This window comes from Cydia amplana, chromosome 2 (assembly GCF_948474715.1).
Source record: "Cydia amplana chromosome 2, ilCydAmpl1.1, whole genome shotgun sequence".
NCBI classification, from domain to species: domain Eukaryota; kingdom Metazoa; phylum Arthropoda; class Insecta; order Lepidoptera; family Tortricidae; genus Cydia; species Cydia amplana.
Window position 1 is genome coordinate 5,882,738 of NC_086070.1, and position 18,765 is coordinate 5,901,502.

The following is an 18,765-nucleotide window of genomic DNA, read 5'->3' on the forward strand; positions in this document are numbered from 1 at the left end:
CTTACTTGATTCAAATCAATAATTTATTAATAAAATTTAATTTAGACACGAAGAGATAAAAAAAAAGAATGTAATGAATCCTGATTTAATTCTTGGGAAATTTTGGCTTCTCATGTCATTTAGAACGCCAAAAAGCCTTAGATGTTTATTATTTGATATTTGATATTTGATATTTATTGAAAACAAATTTTACAGCATTACAGCTAACACCAATGCACTGTAAAATTAAGTAGTAAAATTAAGTAAGTAATAATAAAGCGATTAATAAGCTACCTATTGCATGTTTAATTCACAAAAACGTAAAATATCTTTAAAAAGTTTACGACTTTGGTCGGCAAACAAGTCGCAGTCAGGTGCAAAAGATAAAAGATTATTAAGGAGTGCCCGGGAACGGACAATTGGAGAGTACTGGTGTGCAGTCGTGTTATTATTATTCCTATTGACACCTTGTAATACCTATAGGTACCTAAGCAATTGATTTTGTTTTTATTTGTACCTTTTCTTATTCTCTAGATTATGTACCTATTATATTATGTGCCTAGGTAAGGAATCTATGACAAAATATTGAGCTCGCTGAGAAAGTTCGGTTACCTAAGAGAAACTAGTACCTAATATAAGAATTAGTTCGTATTGTCCCAAATCCCAAACGCTGCCGTTGCATAATCGCTGGCACATGTGAACAGGGACTGCATAAATTAGAACAACATTACTAAATTATAAGTTAACTGGAGCCGAAACTCGATAGCCTCTGGTCAGTGGTCGAGTGAGGACAGTTGGCTACACAAGTGCTTCAACGCATTACGTTTAGAATTTAGATGTTAATTAAATGAGCGTTTTAATTCAAGTATGGAGCAGACTTGTAGCTACATATATACAGTATGTATCAGAACGAAAGGCCAAGAAAGAGACTCATTAATGTTTAAGTCATACTGAGCAACTTTTACTATGGGACCAACCCCGTAATCGCGAAAAAAAAAGTGACTCTCCCATAGGAAATTTCAACATCAGACCAGCAAAATGTATGATACATCCAATTTTTTTTTCGCGTTTTCGGGGTTGGTCCCATAGTAAAAGTTGCTCAGTATGACTTAAACATTAATGGGTCTCTTTCTTGGCCTTTCGTTCTGATACATACTGTATTTTTTGCCATAAAAACAATTTTAGGTTATAGCCGTTATATGTAAGTATCTGTAGATAGAGTAATAGAGTACCTATATATTAACAGTTATTTATATAGTTAGGTACTAATATTATTATTATTAATCACGGTGCTCGCTGAATGTCGTGTGAAAGAAAGGCAAAACTTACAATTTCGTAGCGCTACGACGTACGACGTAGTCATTAGCCGAGGGTCTACCGCGAAAAACGAAAATCGAAATTTCGTTAGTTTTTCGCGGTAGAGCCTCAGGTCAGGTGTTTGACAGCGAAAACCGAGGACCACAAGTAGTTACGTTTGAACTCATAATATTACTACACATTTGTCAGACAAGCAGGACTTTTGTGCGTGAGCCTGTGCGGGGGACGGACGCGAAAGATGCAAGTTGGTAAGTTTTTGTCGTGTAATAGGGCCGCATAATTCCGAGAGGCTCGTATAATGTTCGCATTATCGCGGTCCACTTCCGCGCAACTGGTCACTCGGGAAACTTCGGTTTGAATACGAGGCTATTCTGCAACAAATCAGTGGTCGCTATAAAAGGAGAGCCGTCTTGCAAGTTGGGTAGTAAAGCTGGTGAAAACCATCTAAAAGGTCTTCAGATTTGTTTTGAATTGTGTACAACTTTTCGTTAGATTCTAGGCTCATTTCCTCTGAGCAATGCAAATAGATTATAACAGTAATCTTTTACACTTTTAATTGCATTAGAGTGGGACCTATTAATAGGTACTCGTACATATCTTAAATATTTGGTTTTAGCGGGGCGAGAATGAACGATGAATTGCCAGCATTTCCTAGATCCTAGAAAGTCGTTATTAAGTTGGTTCATAACTATATTTATTTATATTATTTATATATGTTTGACCAAGTCATTTTTTTTAAATTATTATGTTATATGTAGTTCCGTCCTGAAAATTACACACTTTAAAATTACGAAAACTATAAAAAAATGAAATATCTTTCTTCATATAAAGATAATTCTATGGGACCACAAACCTCATTATTACAATATCAACATAATTGACCGAAATCGACATAGTTCTTATTGCAGTAGATATACGAATTTATTATATGTAGTAGATAGCGAGTCCTCATGTGAAGGCGTTTAAATTCGCGCGCAAACCCAGCAGTCCAGGTAATAAATGACGTGTTACAGGCTTGTTTAACCCTCGGTAAGATTTACGGCGGATTAAGGGTCACTACATCACTTAAGTCAAGAGTCGCCGTGTCCGCCCGGCGGACACCGGGGCGAAATGGAATGTTATTGAAATGTTTGTGGTGCCGTTACAATTTGCGTACGTGTGGTGGTTGGTGGTTGGCTTTTTCTTGATACTTGCATTTATTGTTTTTTTTGTAGTTATGTGTCACTTAATCATCAGGACTGGATGGGAAATAAATGTTAATATAATATAATAAACAGAATATAGTACCGTACCTAAAATAATTAATACTTATAGGAAAATATCACATACCTACGCTAAATGAAAACTATCCTTAAATAATAGATGAATAATAAATATAAATACCTAGTATAAATACAGAATAAGTCGGTGAATAATAAATATAAATACCTAGTATAAATACAGTATCTATTTAATTTAACTGAAAATAATGTCCCCAAGGTCTCTAGTTTAACACAGCTACAAATAAAACTACAATATATTTAGTCATTTAATAAACTATTTTAATGACTATAATTGAATAACCTACAATTTTAACATTGAAGGAAAAATTAGACAATTCACAATCTTGGTCTAACTCTAATAGGTTACCTATCCAATCGCTATCACATATCATTATACCTAATCGAATCCCACGATATGACGTCACCCATAAGCGTTCTGGCTCATATATGAGCCACTGGGAGCTGACAGATTAAATGACATCAAACACCGATTCAATAAAGCAACACACGAAACAAAAGATTTTCGACAAAGACGAATGTATCCAGCCCAACAACAGACCTATTGCTACAATTAAGTGTAAACTACTCGCAGTGCGTGGAGAAGAGCCGGAGGCAAGTTGAAATAATTAATCAAGAGCCGGTAAAGGATTAATTAGTGTTGGGCAGTTGGCGGTCGACCCATTAGAGCGATCGACGCCCCTCGCTCTAAATGTCGTGGCCACATTTGTATTGCACCACGTATTGGAAGACAGTCATTGTAATGTTTATATGTAGACAAGTCTACCAGTCGGAATCGCGCTAGAAGATGTTCGCAGTCAATTTTATACAAAAACGCATGTGACACATATACAGACTAACTCATAGGATGTTAATCTGTAGTTTGCTGTAATAACTGCCGTTAGGTAAGTAGTAACTGAGTTATAGTTATGTTTTTTTTAATATGATTGCCATAGTCATGAGCCAGTTGAACTCGTATCATGTATAAACATATAAAGCATAACATCACATAATATCAGCCTTCAGCGCGCGTGTAAAGGTGGCATACACAGCCCGCCCTGACAAAGCACCAAACATTTATTTTGAATGTTGCTGCAACGGAAAAGTTACCGAAGGGAGGAAGATTTCGCTGAGAAATATTACGTTATGAGGTGTGAAAGGTATAAATGTAAAAATTCAATATTTCTACGAGCAAAAAGTAAATTTTCCTCAATTTTGTGACGTGAACATTGCCGTTACGACTTCGAGAACGGTATAAAATGATTACTGGGATTTAAAGTGCTTATCATCGTAACTGGCTCAGGTAAAAGCACCTACTTGTGACACAAGAGACTTCAAGTGGAAAACTGCATTTATTTTGGGTTTTTTCTTTATTAGATCGTCTTGGAATTAAGTATTTAGTATCTACTTATTTAGTGAATTTGCAATTTGTTGACATACAGCTGAATAACGTAAGACATTGTTGTACGAGTAAACGAGTCATAACGAGTAGGTATTACGAAGCAACAGCATGTCTCCGTTTTGATAAAATTCAATTATTGTTCAAGAACTGTGCATTTGTATTACTTATATGCGGGGAGCGGGTCACCAGGCTAATATTGTGCTATATCTATTTAAGAAAGCGACCATACCTGCGCACACTAAAGGAACTTCGACAGATTTTTAGAAATCAGCGTAACTGTCACAATGACACGACAATCGATCACGCCTTGTTTCCGATTAGCTGTATCGCGGGATTGACGTAGTCGCATCAATTATAAGCGGCTTACAGGAGACAGATGTAAGACGTTCAATTTCGCGGGGCCGCTATCTGCGGCGCATCTGATGCGGTGAATGCGGCGGGTTGCCTAAGACGCCTTAATACTGCTTGTCTCTGACCTTGGGGCTTTAAATGGAAGGGTGAATTCACTTCTCAAACTAAAACTCTTTGGGTCTACGACACGCACTTTTCAAAGAACACTGAAATTAGTAGGTATCAAATCAGTAGACAACAGATATTGCAAAAAAAAATCTATTTAAGGTAGAAAAACAAAAAACAATAAGGCTAAATATTTATAGTTTCTCATATTCACAAACTATGCCCATGCCAGAAATTGCACATAACATTAGAATGTTATATTATAATACACGTAGAAAGTTCGCAATAAATCCAGTAATCGCGGCTGCTCCACCTTCATTATTCTGCAGTTATATTTTGCATAAAACGCTTCGTTCTGCATTAATTTGGAATTAAAGTTAAGTGGTGGGTATGCTGCCATACTGTGTTCGTAGGTGTGTGTGTGTGCCTACTCGTTGCATGCCGCCCATCACGTTTTAATTTGCCCTGTAGACGAAATCAACCATTACAAATGTCGCTACATTATTATATTTTTTATCGAATATGCAAGTAGATACCTAACGCAATTCCGATTCTCGGCAGGCACGTTGATTCTTAAAGTTTCTAACGGAGTCTAAATCATCCCATGAGATGATAAAAAAAGCGGCCAAGTGCGAGTCGGACTTGCCCATGAAGGGTTCCGTATTTAGGGGATTTATGACGTATTAAAAAAAACTACTTACTAGATCTCGTTCAAACCAATTTTCGGTGGAAGTTTGCATGGTAATGTACATCATATATTTTTTTAGTTTTATCATTCTCTTATTTTAGAAGTTACAGGGGGGGGGGGGACACACATTTTACCACTTTGGAAGAGTCTCTCGCGCAAACTATTCAGTTTAGAAAAAAATGAAATTAGAAACCTCAATATCATTTTTGAAGACCTATCCATAGATACCCCACACGTATGGGCTTGATGAAAAAAAAAAATATTGAGTTTCAGTTCTAAGTATGGGGAACCCCCAAAATTTATTGTTTTTTTTCTATTTTTGTGTGAAAATCTTAATGCGGTTCACAGAAAACATCTATCTACTTACCAAGTTTCAACAGTATAGTTCTTATAGTTTCGGAAAAAAGTGGCTGTGACATACGGATGGACAGACAGACAGTCAGACAGACAGACAGACAGACATGACGAATCCATAAGGGTTCCGTTTTTTGCCATTTGGCTACGGAACCCTAAAAATATTAAACAACCACCTATTCACTGGGCTTTATATCAATAGGTAACTTAATATTGAAAAAATGGGCTACTATAAAATATGAACTGAAAATTAAATTTACAGTACATATGGGGCTATTTTTCCGCACTAGTGCGTAAAATAGCACTTTTCGTGCGTATGTCGAAATTTTAAAGTGCCATATGTACTGTAAAACGTTGTTCGATACACGTGCGAATAGGTAATTCGCAACTCGTGTCGGTTTAATTTATCGCCACTGGTTTCGAATTTCCTCTTTTTCGCACTTGTATCGAAAATAACTATTTCTTAATTTTTCATTTCACTTTACTTCCCTTTCATCGAATTAATATTTCAATAATCGTTACTCACAACACTACGATGCATTTTTAATGGGCGGACGAATAATTATATCCGAACCCTTTCAGTTTTCCCACAGATGGCAGCACTTTAATAAGTTGAAACGTATCGAACCTTCGGTTAGTGGCCAAAATCCATTTGCTTGATACAGAAGGTTATTAAAAGTTGTACCGGGACAGACAGGCGGGAGTTTGGACGAGTTTGACAGCTCCCTCAGGACCCCGGTTCGATTCCGTCGACGAGAAAATTTCATTAATCCCGTATTAAAAGTTTATTTCCTAATCGTGTTACAGGCATCGTGTTCCTGAAAGTTTGTCATACAAATTTTGTGGAAAGACATTTATTTATGTACATTCCTAATATTTATAGAAAAGCATTTAGGTACATGTTGTAAACAATAATAAAATACCTACCCACAGAAATATCGTGTTCCTTTAAGCAGATACACTGACGTCCTCTTCCTCTGCCTATCATAAAAATCATAATAAAATGTCGCAAACTGATATCATGAGGCGTATCTTGAGTGTCAAGAGTAGTTCAAACGTGTTCACATAGAAATCTTATAAGTAATAAGTGGCCCTTTTTATGCTCTTGATTTTGAAAGCATAAACTAAATTTTATGCCTGCTTCTTTGCATTTAAAAACATCGACCTTTACTATTTATTAGCGCGGCCATAAAGGCGCCACGGAATATGCAGAGAGCTTTAAGACTGGCGGTATTTAATTGCCCTTGAAAGGGGACAAAAAATAAACGGTCGGGGACGTAAATAACGGTGCACTTTTCATAATCGCAATTGTCGCCCGGAGAATATTTAGAGCGCAGTAAAGTGCGGGGGAAGAAAAACCCCTAGCTGTAAGAGATAACATGATGTTATAGCAGATATGTTACCGTAAAATGGGGTGAGTAGGGTCAAAACTGAAATTCAAACCTCGATAACATTTTATTTTTACATATGAAAACTGAATGGTGTATATAATAAGTGTTCTGGACGTTTGTATTTTAGTTTTTATTTTATTTTGGGTAGTTCCATTTCATAACTTTGACGATAAAGAGGAAAACCCACCTCACCCCGTAGTGCCTCGTATTTGGGGTGAGAGGGGTTTTCATACAAAGGTGATTTTGGAAGATTGTTGGATCGATTTTTTTTATTATGCGTATTACTATAGCTCCATTTTAAATTGGAATACATTATTTTTGTAGCAGTAGCCTTAAAATCCCTTCTCACCCCCTCTCAAACCTTCTCTCCCCATTCATAACCCACCTCTCCCCGCGAAACCTACTCACCCCGTTTTACGGTACTCTCGAAATATGTCAAAATGTGTGGTATAGTCAGGCGTGGCTCACTCCGCGATTTCATCGCTTTGCTACAGGTAGCTAAAAGTACATCCGTTCCGCCCCAATTTTGAGGAAAGCCATAAGCCGCGCGTGGCGCTACTATCGCCACCTAGCGGCCATATCTGTTTTGATCGTAACAGACGCGTTTTGTTAGAGAGTGAGTCTTCTGTACTTAGTACTATTATTTATTCTGTGGTATAGTTTCGTATGTCACGTGATAAATATTATTAAAAAGAGCCCGTCAATTTCGTGAAGCAGTGCACAAAGTCATAAATGTTATAGAGTCCGGTTAAGCTAATTTTGCACTAACTTGAACAGAACTAAGTGAAGGTGTGTGCATTATAAACGCCATATTTTCATAGAAAAAAGACATGCCATGCAGAGATAGCTTGGTACTACTGTATAATCATAGAAACAGTAGAAAAAATACATATTAGAATGCGATTTTCTACAGCTCAACGATATTTTTTTATGGAATGTTATTCCAACTTGTCAAAATATTGTTTTCAAATACTGATATGGTTAGGTGACAGTAACATCAGTATCTGCTTGACAGTTATATAATCTGTGACCGCGGACACTTTCAACGGCTTGTGCAACTTCGTATGTCCTTTAAAAATGCAATGTACATATTTGCAAACACGACCTTCATGCAAACGACTAAAATATAATTTTATATCCAATAGTCAAAGACATTGCGAACTTGCCGAAGTTGTTGCGAAATGCAACTATGCGATGCAGGCGAAGTTGAATTGGTTATTGCAGAATAATATTTAAAAAGCTTAGTTAGGTATTAATAGGTTAACCCCATTCGTAAGTTTTCACGTATTGCTCAATTCTCATGTTTGAATCTTTGGTCTTTTACTGCTACATAGAATGAAATTTTCTGAAGGGTAGAAATAGAAATCCTGTCATATTATACGACATTTATTTAGCGATAAAATCAAACGAGCTTTTAGAAGTTACTTCATTATTTTTCAAAACCTGAAATTACTTAATGCATGCGAGAATGCATGCATTGGGTATGATTGTTATTTGTTTTATTTCATATTACGTAAGCTTTTATAGGTATTTGTCAAAATTCCGTAGTCAATAAAACTAATGATAGAAACCTCAAGACCGGCTTACCGCATAACCCCCGAAGAAGCGGTGGAATAAATTTTATTTATCAAATAAAAGGATGGCGCGGTCGTTTCTCACCGCGGGACATTATCGCTTCTTTTAATTATTATCCCGCCAATATTTTATACGGCGTGCACTATGTTTCTCCATTTAAAACAGGAGTCTCGCTTGCGGTTTAAAAAAACACAATATTTGGTACATATAAACAAAAGAAAAGTGTAGCTGTAGGTACGAAGACGACATTGATTTTGTATCATGAAATATTAAACATGTTCGTATACTGTGTCATGCACATACATATTCGCATGTGATTTTTAGGGTTTTATTATAGTATTTACATTAAAATCAGCAAACGTAAAAAAAATCTTTAAAGTACCTACCTAAAATTTCTTTTTTCGAGGATTGCAAACTCCTAAGGTTGAAATAGGTCCAACTTTTTTTTATAATCTACGTACCAGTACAACGAATATATGTATAATAAACCTATGAATATATTCAAAATTAGTTAACATTGTACATTCCTTTTATTCCAAGGCTATAAAATCATTATCTATCCTTACGTTGCACGTTTAAAAAAACAAAGTAACGTTTTAATTCTACTATTAGAGCATGGGGCGGCCCCAGCGGCCGAGAGGAAATGAAGGAAAAAAGCGGCGGAAGCTGCGCCCCCCTCGCCCCGGTCTCCCCTCCGCTTGTGGCTTTTTAAATGGAAATTTATTGTTAAACACTCCGTCAATGCTCCAAGTAGCAGGTTTAAGATTTTATTTTACCTAGTGCCGTAATGTGGATCAATGGGGCCTCTTGTTTTGTTTATTGCGGCGTTCGGTTTTGGTAAATGATAGTGATGTCTTGTAGGAAATACAATAAAATAAATGTCACAGGTAGAAATGGCAGATTGAGCAAAAATTAACCGACTAACAGAAAAACTAGGTTCATGATGTACAAACAGTTTCAATAGGTAGGTACAAAGAGGCAATAATTAAGTAGTGTTTTATTATTATTATAGCAAATATATGTACAGTCGCCATCAGATGTATCGGAGCGGCTAAGGCGCTCACAAATATCTGAACACGCGTCTATTGTCAGTGCGTTAGAGTGCGTGTGCGTGTGTGCGTTAGACTGTAGGTACATACATTAACCTGCAGCTTGAAATTAAAGGCAGAGCTAGATTATTTACATAATGTTACCGTTTTTCCAGAGCTATTTTGCTATGTATGTAAGTCAATAAAGAGAGTAAAACCGCAGCGAGCATTAAGTTCGCTAAGTCAGAAGCATTCAGTTCAGTTAAGTTGCAATTTGCTCTCCGCATTACTCAGCGGGGTAAGTGAACTTTCAAAAGTCAGAACTCTAGTTAATAAAATTTACTTCAACCAAAAGCTGGCCGCTTTCCCCACAATTGAAAAGAGCGAGGGGCGATAGGGCACTGTAAAAGTTAAACCTAATTGCCCTTAAGACATATTTTTAATTTCATTGCTTCTCTCTTAGTGTTTACGAACTTTGGGCTGGAAGGGAAGGGTGTAACTGCCATTTTTACGAGATAAGGTCACGATATTCCAAAGTCTGAAGTATTTTACCGGGCATTAGAAGCTTAGAAAGATTTGTTGAGATTTATGTTTGTTTTAATTTCTTTTAAAGTATTGTATTGTAGGTTTGTTTATCCGTTAGGCAAGTAGATATAGGTTAACACCTCTACCTTATTTACCTGTGGATAACTATTTAAGTAAATTATTTGGACTAGCATAAAAATATATATTTATACAGGGTGTTTCCTGTAACAGGAGCAATAAATTAAACTGTAGGCTGTACTCCTCAAACTGACCAACATTTGTTCATCTACTTTTGAAAATAACTCATGTTTTGATTTTTATTACACTTTAAGTTTATTCTAAGACGCAATGTATTGCAAATTTTGTTATGTTTAAAGCGTGACAAGCAACGTCAAACACACTGATGTTAGCGTACGTCGAAGGGAATATTTATTTTGTATGAAAAAGAGGAAGTCTAAAGGATTCATAATTTCTAAAAGTTGCTGAACAAATGTTGGTCAGTTTGAGGATTAAGTACAGCCTTTAATTTAATTTATTGCTCCTGTTAAAGGAAGCACCCTGTATTAGTAAGAAGAAGTTACCTACTAAAGGTGACATAAAAATATAACAAACATGATTTTATGAACACTCTAAATTATTAGAAACTCCTCTTAGCGCCGCTTTCACCGTCCCACTAACTCGGGGCTAACCCGTTAAACCGTTAACCCAGTGTGAAATTGTACTGGTAACCATGGTAACTCCAAGTTTAACCGATTAACCCCGGGTTAGTGAATAGTGCAAGTGGCCCTTATCTGAACAAAATGATTTCTTACTTTCCTCAAACATGTACCTAGACTGCATACTGTTTCCAGTACAAGTACCTATCTAACAAATAATTTCTGAACCTTTTCAATGAGAAGTACGTATTTCTTTTCGTGTGGGCACCAGACAATATAGTTACTTTCCAACTGGCTGCGCATTATATAACAGAGTAATGACGTGGTGGTTATGAAAATATTTGGATTGACGTGCTACGAATCCAAGAGCTATTCGCGATTTTTTACAAATTTGGACTAAATTTTTATTAAACGTTATTTCAGTGTCCAAGCACGTACCTACACAGGTCACGAATAGAGTTTACATTTTGTAGGATTTCGCTGTTTAATGTGTAGGATCTAGCAGTGTTCTGAGACGTTTTTGAATATGTCATTACTGCACATTTACTTGAGTTAAGGTGTAAGAGCACCCCATCGATATACGCTATCAATATCCGTTTGGAGCTTGCTTACATCAGATGGACTTTGTATGGGCAATAAATATATACCGTACAGCTACACTTAGGTAATATAATACCGTACAGTCTGCAGCAGAGATGACTTTTTAGGGTTCCGTACCCAAAGGGTAAAAACGGGACCCTATTACTAAGACTCCGCTGTCCGTCCGTCCGTCCGTCCGTCTGTCACCAGGCTGTATCTCACGAACCGTGATAGCTAGACAGTTGAAATTTTCACAGATGGTGTATTTCTGTTGCCGTTATAACAACAAATACTAAAAACAGAATAAAATAAAGATTTAAGTGGGGCTCCCATACAACAAACGTGATTTTTGACCGAAGTTAAGCAACGTCGGGCGGGGTCAGTACTTGGATGGGTGACCGTTTTTTTCCTTGTTTTTTTTCTTGATTTGCTCTATTTTTTGTTGATGGTGCGGAACCCTCCGTGCGCGAGTCCGACTCGCACTTGGCCGGTTTTATTATTTTAACAACAAAGTTGTATTCAGATCATTTGAACATCTAATAGCCCACTTAGCATAGCCTATACAGGTCCTCGGCGGTCACTTTATTTTGTTTTGTTGCAAAATGCGTAAAAAAAGGAAGTAGGTACCGTGTCTTTTGGACTTATTACATCAAAAGTACTAAGTCCGGCGAGGCGCGCCTTTGCTGCCCCGGGCCATGGGAGCACGTGGCACAAAGCGGTGGCCGGTAGCCATCTCCTTTGTACCGTCTTCCACATTCATTCAATCTGTCATTTCATTTTCATAAATGAATCATTCTTCATTTGAATTCGGCTCCGAATTGTAAGGTTTTTTCCTTGGCCGCTGACCTGCCCACCGCGGGGGTCGTGCGATGACTGATGATATTTTAATGGTTTATTTTTCTTTAACATTCTTATCACCAACTATTGTAGTCGTTGGCCACAGACCGCATAAAGACGGTTTTTTTTCTGACCGCCAGGTCTGGTTAGTAAAGTTATTTAATTCTTTAAGTTTTCTGAGCGTGCCCATTATTTCTTATCGATGACATGCAAGGCAATCATTAGTTTCGTTTTTCAGTATCGATTCAATAAAGAAAACTAAGTAAATATTTATTTTACCTGGAATTATAGGTATTAAAATGATTGGTCTATTTGAATTCTTGGTCATTAAAGTTGTAGGTACCTACTTTTTAATTGACTTGTGATCCTACAGCACGTAGGCAACGAAGTTTTATTATTTCATTCAGTCAGGAAATCTAACGTATAGATCATGAAAAGAAAATAACTGTGCTGCGGGTATTTAACAAATCAAATGTAGGTAATATGATTGTCAATTATCATTATCGTAACGTAAGTATTTATTGACCGAAGTGTCAGCGAAGGTCTCTGTTTTACATTGGGCAAAAATGCTTTCGTACGTCCGCGTGCTCTACAGGTCGCAATTCTCGACCGATTCTTGTGAAATTTTGTGAGCAGGTTCAATGATTAAGACGAAACAGGAGCTGAGATTTAAATATTTTAGGTAAATATACCCGTCTCGCTAACGGAAGCGTCTCTTAAAACTAGTGCGATAAGGACAAGGCGAAAAATCCTGCGTAAAAATCTCAAAAATCTTCTCAATAAAATAAAATAAAAATCGAGGTTTCGTACTCGACTGTTTCCTCCTCCAAAACTTAACCGATCGTAACCAAATTTGGAAATCTAAATGATTATGAAATTATCTGTGTTGGACCGTTTTGATTTCTTGGCTAATTGATATCAATTTTGAATACCACGTCTCTCATTGCGGCATAGTCAATTAGGCCATTTTGGCCATTTTTGAAGGGCTCTAGCGCCTTAAAAAACAAAAATATCAAAAAAAGCAAAACGGTCCGACACAGATATTAATAATATTAATCTGTGTTAAAAAAATCATTGCTCTTGCTTCAAAACCCACGGAGGAAACAGTCGAGTACGTTTGTATGGATAAATGACCACTCCTGTTGGCTCTTAAATGGTGGAGTCATGGAGGTTCGTGAGGTCTACAGCTCACGGAGCCACTAGTACTTGTCTTAACAATTTAATATGATAGTCGGTAGTAGGTAACTTGGAGGATACTATGTAGATGACTAGATTTGTCAATAACAAGTATAATGTACCAAACCGTCCATATATTCCCGTTAACTTTATTTATAGAGCTATATTTCTAAGTAAAACATCTACGTTCCGTAAACGGCGTGCCTCAGTCGAACTGTCAATAGATGTCGCTGACAGTTCTGATGAATGAGCATGCGCCGTTATGCGCAGGAGTCATTAGCGGGGCGAGATTAAAAGAAACAATCCGACTACTGTCCGCGGACAACGGAACGGAAGTCTATACAAGGGTCGGTATGCAACGTTTCATCTATTTTCACTTCATTTGTCTTGAAATTAATAGTAACCGGTTAAGTAGCCGGGCTGCGGAGATGAGTAATTGTCATAGGTTAAGTGGCTATAATATAGCTAGCTTTTACGATTTGCGTGAACACCTAATGTACCTAATCTGATTTAACGTTTTAACGATATTTTTCAATGGATATTCTTAGACTGCAAGTAGGTACCTACTCCTTGGCCAGTTTTCAACAAGGCAAGAGGTCGCCCTCTAATTGCAATGTACTGGATTATTATACTATTTAAGTGGCACTTATGTTTTATTATACTAATAGTGACTACCTACTATTAGTAGTTGCTTAAAAGCTGCACATTTTGCAAGTAATTATTTTATTCTCATGCATCAAATTGTAAAATTAAACATTAAGTAGGTATTTTTAATATTTATTAAGAAACTTTCTTGGACTTCTCATTCATAACTGTATTGTCGGGCTATGACAAAACATTTTATCTCGAGTTCAATTGCAGTAATTAGCAATTTTCGTTTAATTGAAATTATGCGTTGGTATTTATTTGGTGTCCGCTACTCGCATTTATTAACCACTAAGTACTCTTCCAATTCGTATAGCATTTGTTTTAAATACTGAATGAGCAATATCCGACACTGTTTATTATAAGAAAAGTATTTTCTGTGTTCTAAATTCGACGGGTTGTCGATTGACGAGTCCGAGCGTGGGGGCATGTCCTACACGAATTCTCCCGATCTGTTTATAGAATCAGTGTTAAATAGTGCTAAGTAGTATCTACAAATCTACAGTGTCATGAACATAATTAATTAATTAAGCCATAATCATTTATTTACAAACAAGATATATATCGGAGAAGGATGGCCCATAAGCCTTCAGGAACGTAGCGAATTACGCACGAGCTTGGCTAACGTCCGATCTCTAGCGCGGTCCGATCAAGAAGAAGGAAGCCAGTTCCAGCGGCGGAGCCAACTGCTCCCGCCTCGAATTCAAGTTGGTAAACCTGCCTGACCAGTCTACCAACATAACGACAAAAATGCTAGTTCGTGCCTACGTTCACTCAAGATACAACTCTTGACGTTCCAAAGCCTTCTACCTGTCATCTTAGTTCAATATATATAATATTGACAATAATACGCCAATAGATGGTGGCGTTACTCACTACGCAGCTTCATTATTTCGTTACAAGCAAATAATACGTAGCCAAACATTGCTAATCGACTTTATACGGGCGTCTTACTATTAACTGTAATGCTGCAATACGTCCTTCTGGTGTCTCGCTCCGACATATATATAGTGTATATTATACTAAAAGAAATTAAAGACTAGCTTAAATCTAAAATAAGCCCTTGAGGCATTGTACCAAGGATGCTGGCGACATTTCTTGGCTGTATTAATTAATTATGTTCATGTAACTGGGGATATGTCCCCCACGTATTCATTTTGTAATAAAATTCATTTAAAAACAGCTACCTATATATTATTTAGGTATTATTAGGCTACAATTTAAGTTATTAGTGTGATCTAATAATTCCAAGATATTAAATATAATATGTTCAATCTCATAAACATTTAGGCCCTGCATTATCGTGACGGTAAAACTTGGCGTGATCGTAGCCGTGCACGATCAAATATAAAAGAAAAATTTCGACTGTCCTTATTTGAATATTCATCATGTAAATACACTACGTTAGTACACACTATATACTAAGTTATTTAGATACGTTTAATTACAGCTGCTACGAAACGTTAATTATCCATAATCTTGTAACATTGACAAGCCCGATTCGAAATAATTCGAAATGTTAAAGCTAAAACAAAACGTCAAATCAACAAACACTGTAAATAAAGTGTCGTTCCATGCTGCGCGCGTCTGTCCGCACCTCGGACGTCGGATGCGACGCATATAGCACGACAAGTGACAACGGCTGATAGCGATACACGTGTCGCATCGACTTGACGACACAAATGGATAATATTGGGACATGTTGTTTCAAATGAAAAACATGCGCGGCGTGTGAAAACTCGATGTTGGGTCAAGCTGACAGGTTTTGTGACTGAGGATGTTTTTTTAAGGATTCTGAGGATTTTTTTTATCGAATTTATTACAAGTTCAATTTAATGTCAATAGGTACGTCAAAAGCCAATGGGAGAATATATCCAATTATAAATGAATACTTGCACCTTGGGCCAGCAGGTCATTCACATTCTAATTTGAACAGACTATTATAGAGCTCATAAAATGTACCTAACTACTATTTTTAGAGGTCGTGCCGACCTCGATATGTCGCGAAGAAAGTTTTTATTGCTGCAAATAATAGGATTCATAAAGGGCGCGGGTGTTCGGAGTTCGCATGATATCGTATCGTGTGGAACTTTGCCGACATTTGTCACAACTTACATCGAGCTGGGTTGGGAACTATCTGCGTGAGTTGCTTACAGGGTTATGATAAAAAATATTCGAGAATTTGGATATAATACCATGTTCCTTTACTGAAGTCATTGAAGAACATCGAACGAGATTTCTTAAATAGGTACTGCATATTTAGGTAGTGCGCGCTTCTTATATAAGTAGTGCGCGACCATGTAGTTTCCCATAACACATTTGGTTCCAGAATGGTAAGATGATGACCGTCATGTTGATTTTAAATATTTGTATCATTGTCTAAAATAATAGTCAGCCCAATGGCTATTTCATGCATCCTTACACTTTACTATCATTACTTTATCAAAGCACCAACTTGCAAACTATTAAGAGGGCCGTCGTTTAAGTGGCCATCAAAGCGTGTTTAGATGATAAGTTCTCGAAGTATGCTTCATTAAGGGTGCATGTGCCGGTGAAGCGGTGTCCGAACTCGGCCCGTTTCGCGCAAGTGTTGCCAGTATTTAGGGATGGGCGGGACGGGAATATTCCCGACTCAAAGGAAGACGTGGGAATTTTCAATACCTACACCCCCCACCGAAGACTGAGTGGGGTGGGAGGAGGCTACAGAAGCTGCCCAGGACCGGAGTAAGGGGAAAGAAAAGAATCGAGCCCTACACTCCAGCAGGGGGTAACAGGATGGAAAGAAGAGATGAAGACACAATACGCTACAATAAATACGCAAGATAATATTGAATTACAATAAAATATCAATTATTAACTATTTATGACTAAAACCTAAATTAAATACATAATACAGGAAACGAATTAAATTTATGAGGTTATAACATGGGGCTTCATAAGTGATATTTCAACACTTTAAACCAGTAAATCAGTGCCTATCGGTTGTAAATACAATCGATATTGGTGCTGGCGGAAATGCAAGCGACGCCACGGCACGATATGGTGAAATTATGAACTTGTATGAGACGACATCTTCAAACTACATATTTGTGTGATATTTCTTAAGATTTAGAGTTAAAATAATGGTATTCAGTAGGTAGTGATTAAAAATATGATCTGTGTATACCCGAATATTTGTTAATTAATCTGTCGGTCGTCGCGAAAATGACCCTTCTCTCCTACCCGCAGATTGTAATGATAAAAGAGTATAAATATAATGTACCATGGGGTGGAAGATTCATTCTCGCTCGGCGCTGGAACGAGCAACACTAAATTTAGCACGAAGGTTACTGCTTGTGAACTTAAGATTGTTTAAAAGTGTACGTAGAAGTAAGTAGTCGGAGTAAATTAAAAGTAACTGATTGTACCAAGGACTTTGATTCATTTCAAGTCAGACGTGGTGATCAACGGCGCCCATAAAAGGACTAGAACGTGTGAGTACCTAGTATACATATACATGTTTTATATACTCGGACGTTGTGGTAGTAAGTTTTAAGTTGTAATAATGCTTATAATCTTAAAGCCTGATTGAGAATATGTAGATACGCGATCATGGTTAAGTTGAAGTAACAAATGCAGACGTGTTACGTAATTTATAAATCTGCTACTAATCAAAATCGATACAGGCATTGAGCGAGTTGAAAACCTTATTTTTTTTACAAGAGTCATGTTATTTTTAGGCCGTGGTTACAAGTTGTCTTAGAATTTGAATAATTACGATTAGGCTGTACAGTGTAGTAGTATGTTTTTAAGTATAAACGTGCTCGGTTGTTATGCAGATTTAGTTAAAATACGTACTGTCGTTAAATTAAGTGTTTACGTGTATTAGAAGGTCATCTGCTTCCAGAAATATATACAGCCTTTGATTTGTAAATCAATGTATTTTGCTTTTCCAATTAATTAAACGTATATTATTTTAACAAAGAACCAGCCGTTACACCTCTATCATCTTGCATGTCCAAAATACCCGCCTGTTATATTTTTTTATTCAAAATAATTCCTTACCCACATTTCATTTGTGTTTTTTTTAAACATTGCTAGTGTTGCTAACACGTGTACCTACATCCTATACTTGAGTTTCGAATACTGAACTTAATCTATTACATAGTATGAGCTAAATGATCTAATAGTAAAGTCATGATTAGTTCCCGAAATGAATAAAAGGACTCTATTAACCTGTCAGCTCCCAAGGGCTTAATCACACGTTGTCATTAGTATGTATGAGTGGCATGTAGGTGGTTGGATAGCAACAATTAAAATTTAAAATTTCAATGTTGAATTGGCTGTTACGTATGTGCACCATGTAGGTGATGTACTTAACCAGATCTAATGTCTAGTTACCTATGTATGTAGGTGGGTAATAATGAATTTAGTCACCATGTAGGTGGTGTACTATAACCAGATCTAATGTCTAGTTACCTATGTATGTAGGTGGGTAATAGTGAAGTTAGTCACCATGTAGGTGGTGTACTATAACCAGATCCAATGTCTAGTTACCTATGTATGTAGGTGGGTAATAGTGAAGTTAGTCACCATGTAGGTGGTGTACTATAACCAGATCTAATGTCTAGTTACCTATGTATGTAGGTGGGTAATAGTGAAGTTAGTCACCATGTAGGTGGTGTACTATAACCAGATCTAACGTCTAGTTCCCTATGTATGTAGGTGGGTAATAGTGAAGTTAGTCACCATGTAGGTGGTGTACTTAACCAAATCTTATGGCCAGTTATCCATGTAGGTGTGCTGCTTATGAGTGCGGACATGTAGGTGTGCTGCTTATGAGTGCGGACATGTAGGTGTGCCGCTTATGAGTGCGGACATGTAGGTGTGCCGCTTATGAGTGCGGACATGTAGGTGTG

At 37.0% G+C, this 18,765-nt stretch overlaps 2 protein-coding genes across 2 annotated transcripts in view; one reads left to right on the plus strand and one right to left on the minus strand.

Annotated features, from left to right (window-relative positions):
* Positions 1-18,765, plus strand: part of LOC134662046 (protein CREG1) — a 550,933-nt gene that overhangs the window by 230,460 nt on the left and 301,708 nt on the right. The gene's annotated exons all lie outside the window — the stretch shown is intronic.
* Positions 1-18,765, minus strand: part of LOC134661992 (homeotic protein proboscipedia) — a 67,549-nt gene that overhangs the window by 3,025 nt on the left and 45,759 nt on the right. The window lies entirely within an intron of this gene.